General features: G+C 50.7%; 1 long non-coding RNA gene across 1 annotated transcript; it reads left to right on the top strand.

The window, feature by feature from the left end:
* The first annotated feature begins 237 nt into the window (after positions 1 to 237).
* On the top strand, positions 238 to 4764 carry LOC119567106. The gene is made up of 3 exons (XR_005226870.2): positions 238 to 409; positions 4005 to 4113; positions 4673 to 4764. It is a non-coding gene; the product is annotated as an uncharacterized LOC119567106 (long non-coding RNA).
* The last annotated feature ends 343 nt before the right edge of the window (positions 4765 to 5107 follow it).

Below are 5107 nucleotides of genomic sequence, written 5' to 3'. Positions count from 1 at the left end.
GTTTTCTCATTGGTTGGGTGTGCTTCTTAGAATGAGGCTTCCATGGAGAATACTCAGGCTTGGCAGTTGAAAATGGCTTTCTGTGAACTTTCTGTCAGATTTCCTCCAAATTCCCGGTGTGAATGAGAACATTCCTGCCAGCGAACTCGTTAGCTAGACTATTCATGGGCGATTCACTGGGAATTATGGGGGTACCTAGTCCTGACCAGACTTTCCCAACGTGTTGTTCAGGTGAATGGCACCAGAAGGAACCTGCCCGTGGTGATTGAAAACAAGATCAAGGTCCAGATCAGCGGGCGCTACGTGCTTTTGGAAACTGATTTTGGACTCTGGGTCAGATTTGACGGCAATCACTATGTGGAGGTCTCAGTGTCCGGTTGTTACAAGGGCCAGCTCTGTGGCCTGTGTGGTGAGTATCCCTGTTCTTGAGTACCGTCAAGTCATACGATCAGGAGCGTTTCAATGAATCATGCAGTTTGGGGATTGGTTGGGTTTTTTTGTCCCCTGTTCTGTTTATCCCAGAGTAATCTAGTCTGTCTTGTATGGACTGCGATGTCGGGCACTGGATTGAAGGAACCATCATTGTCCGGGTACCTGGCAAACGTAACTTACAAGAAATCTGGTTACCCAGGCGTTAACTCGCGTGTCGCTAATGACAACTGCAGATGTCATTTTTAACAGGAGAGGAATCTCACATTCAACACATTCATAAACTGCAGTCTAAATATTATCGCAGTCCTACCCTGGATGCCTCTGGTCCAGGTCCCCTCGTATCTTTTTTCTCTTATTTGCATCGCAGCGTGTCTGTCCCTCTTTGATTGGGACTATCCGGCCTAAGCTATGCTTTTCATTTCTTTCAACTTGGAAACGAGAAGAAAACTTTCAGGCCCTTCTTGTGGGTCAGGACAGATTTCCAAATCCCTGTTTAGGAGCCGTCCTGAGCTTTTCTGCTCTGCTGTCTTGTTCCTTGCACTCGCAGATGCATACTGTCTCCGCACTGTCATAGTCACAGTCCGAGCACGGGCAAAGGCTTCTCTGATCACTGAGCCTTCTTTTTAGAGGTGCTTTTTGTTGTCCAGCTGCAGTAGAAGGTGGGTCTGCTGCAAGACAAAGCATTAGAAAATGGTCCCTTGGGGACCAATGCTGAAGTAGCCGAGGAGATGGAGTAGATAACCCAGTATATGTCCTTTTCATGTTTAATCTCCACAATTATTTGGTATTCTTTGTCAAGCGCAACCAAATGTTGGGTGCTGTGCAGGACACAAATCGCAGCGAGCCCTTGAGAGTCCAGCAAGACGGAATAGAGCAGATGCCAGAGAGAGGTCAGAGACATGTATTTGATGCATGTAAGAGACCCAGTTCTGATGTAGTGACACAGCAAAGGAGACTCCAGGTTAACACGTGTGGGTGATGAGTGAGAAACTCCGCTCTGAAGCAAGCAGAGACCAATTAGATTGCCAGGAGACAAGCCTGGCAATACTTGAACCTCAGCAGGGTCAACAGGGGTGTATCAGGGCTGCTTCCCTCCTGAGCACCCCATTGTGGCTATGAGAAAAGGAGGACTTGTGGCACCTTAGAGATGCACAAATTTATTTGAGCATAAGCTTTCGTGAGCTACAGCTCACTTCATCGGCTGCATACAGTGGAAAATACAGTGGGGAGATTTTATATACACAGAGAACATGAAACAATGGGTGTTACCATGCAGACTGTAACAAGAGTGATCAGGTAAGGTGAGCTATTACCAGCAGGAGAGCGGGGCCAGGGGGAACCTTTTGTAGTGATAATCAAGGTGGGCCATTTCCAGCAGTTAACAAGAACGTGTGAGGAACAGTGGGGCCGGGGGTGGAGGGGAATAAACATGGGGAAATAGTTTTACTTAGTGTAATGACACATCCACTCCCAGTCTTTATTCAAGCCTAAGTTAATTGTATCCAGTTTGCAAATTAATTCCAATTCAGCAGTCTTACGTTGGAGTCTAGTTTTTGAAGTTTTTTTGTTGAAGAATTGCCACTTTTAGGTCTGTAATCGAGTGACTAGAGAGACTGAAGTGTTCTCCGACTGGTTTTTGAATGTTATAATTCTTGACCTCTGATTTGTGTCCATTTATTCTTTTACATAGAGACTGTCCGGTTTGACCAATGTACATGGTAGAGGGGCATTGCTGGCACATGATGGCATCTATCACATTGGTAGATGTGCAGGTGAACGAGCCTCTGATAGTGTGGCCGATGTGATTAGGCCCTATGATGGTGTCCCCTGATTAGATAAGTGGACACAGTTGGCAACGGGCTTTGTTGCAAGGATAGGTTCCTGGGTTGTTCTCAGTCAGCCATAAAAATGTTGGCATACTGTGGGGCCATGCGGGTACCCATAGCAGTGCCGCCGATTTGAAAGTATACATTGTCCCCAAATGTGAAATAGTTATGGGTGAGGACAAAGTCACAAAGTTCAGCCACCAAGTTTGCCGTGATGTTATCGGGGATACTGTTCCTGACGGCCTGTAGTCCATCTTTGTGTGGAATGTTGGTGTAGAGGGCTTCTACATCCAAAGTGGCCAGGATGGTGTTTTCAGGAAGATCACCGATGGATTGGAGTTTCCTCAGGAAGTCAGTGGTCTCTCGAAGATAGCTGGGAGTGCTGGTAGCATAGGGCCTGAGGAGGGAGTCTACATAGCCAGACAATCCTGCTGTCAGGGTGCCAATGCCTGAGATGATGGGCATCCAGGATTTCCAGGTTTATGGATCTTGGGTCTCAGATAGAATACCCCTGGTCGGAGTTCTCGGGGTGTGTCTGTGCGGATTTGTTCTTGTGCTTTTTGAGGGAGTTTCTTGAGCAGATGGTGTACTTTGTGGCTGTGCGCACTCCCGTCTGGGGTACTTTTTAAAAAGAAACAGTGCAAATCTGAGGTCCCTTCCAACCCTGATATTCTGTGATTCTATGATTCTTCTTCCACACCCAGGGCTCTCCTTCTGTGCCCGTCTGCTCCTGGGGAAGCTACCGTTCCCAGCCCTTCTAAGCTGGAGCTCAGCCTTCTTGCTTTGGCTTCCTTCTCCTGTCAGCCTGTCCCTGTTCTGAGGGAGAAGGCAGCATACGTATTGCCCTCCTAGGGAGAGCTCCTCCCACTTGGCTGGAAGAGAGAGGAGCCCTGTCCCGCTCTGCACTACAGGAATTCCCAGGCCCAGTCCCTTACAGGGGCAGCGTCCTGGGTTTTCCCATCCAACTACTCATTCCCTAGGACCGCTTCCTCGCTTCTGGCTTTGGCCATTTCCTTTGCCTTTGTTCCTTCCTGTATTCCTGGAACGGAGTCTTCTGGCTGCCTCTAGGCTTAAAGGGCCAATGGACCCCAATACGTGGAATAACCGTCCAGCAGCCCAGATGCTTATCGGAAGCTCATCCACATTTCTCTGGGATGAAAATGGAGCTATGAAAATTGGAGTGCTCGAGTTTAAGGCCAGCAGGGACCACACATCATCTACTCTCACCTCCTGTAGGTCAGGGGCCACCAACGCCACCCAGCCACCTGCACAGAAAACCCAACACCTGGAATTAAATTGCAACAGTAGGATGTGTTGTGAGTTTTCTGGTTCTCCCTGGATCTGGATGGACTAGAAATTCCCCGTGGGATGACGTCTCCTTGAGTGTTACCCCCATGGCTTCTAAGCCTCAGAAATGATAGAATTTGAGTGTAAGGGTGAGGGTTAGTTCTCATTGTATTGTCACCCATTTACCCGAGTCACCGTGTGATCTGACACAATCGGAAAGCCAAACCATTTGCTCCAAACACACAGACCCCTACCATTTAATCTCCCGTGGAATCTTCCTCAGCTGTGAGCAGTGCGGCGTCTGAGCCGCGTAGGGAGCAGTTCGTACTCCTTCCCGGAGCGGGCACTGGTGCACATACACGCTAGCCGGTTCATTACAGTGTGTTTGACAACCACACGCTAGTGTGCATTGTGGAGTTGTGAATTTCAAGTATTCTACACGTTTTTCATTTTGGATAGGTAATTACAATGGCGATGCAAAGGATGACAACCTAAAGCCGAATGGCAGCATTGCAGGAGATTCCACGGAGCTTGGAGAGAGCTGGCTGGTGGCAGAGAATCACACCATGTACGTACAGAAGGACGCTAATCAGGGGGTCTTTACTACAAAAGCTCTAGGAAAGCGTGCTGTCCACTCATCCGCAGGGCGGCCATCCAGGGCTCCACCACCTCGGCTCCTCCTGGGGCTGAGCACAACCATCCTCTCCCGTACACCCAAGAGCCCCCTCCCCAGCTGAGCATAAGCAGGCGGTGAGTGGCTGGCCTGCTACCATCTGCCTTCGGAGGTCTGCTGTCCCCCAGTCCAGGAAGACCTGCTGGTGGGTGGGAGGTCACCTGCTGTCCCAGACAGGAGCCGGACCGATCCACTGGTTCCCGCAGCAGTGTGTTCCACCCCAAATTCAACTCCGTCTGAGTCGTGGAGCACCCCAAGTTGCCCAGTGTGGGAATGGGAGCCCCCTCCTGTGGTGGGGGAGGTGGCGGCAGACGCAGCCTTTCAGGGAGCCTGGATTCCGTTGTGTGGCTGGAATCAAGTCGTGCCTGCTGGGCAGACGTGGCATCGTCCTGTCCAGACCTGGCCCGGGGGGAATAAAGAAACATTCATCAGAAGCTTTTCTCTCTCTTGCCAGATGCTCCCCTGACCAAGTGCTGGTCTGTGACCCCCTGCTGGAGAGCGAAGCGAGGGAGGACACAGCCTGTGGCATGATCACCGACCCGACAGGTACGATGCCCGTGGCTGAGTCCTGGGCGAGCTGATTGAAATCACTCCCAATGACAGCCTGCCCTTGCCTCCGTCCCGACCTCGCTCCCTGGGGCCACGGCCCCGAGTCCCCAGTGACATGTGTATGGCCCCCAGTGCCCAAAGCTGAACTAGAAGCCCCAGGAGTTGCCCTGAGTTACCTGCTCAGACTGGATCGTGCATTGAGATGGCACTAGGATGTGACGATTATTTGGGCATTGCACTTCGAGGGCCTTGTTCTGCCGCTCCTGCCCGCACAGAGCTCCCATTAACTTGTACTCTGCTGCAGCAGAGACATAGTGCGGTGGTTCCCATTGCCCGCTTT

Source organism: Chelonia mydas, chromosome 9, assembly GCF_015237465.2.
Source record: "Chelonia mydas isolate rCheMyd1 chromosome 9, rCheMyd1.pri.v2, whole genome shotgun sequence".
NCBI classification, from domain to species: Eukaryota; Metazoa; Chordata; order Testudines; family Cheloniidae; genus Chelonia; species Chelonia mydas.
This window is presented reverse-complemented; position numbering and strand designations above follow the sequence as displayed.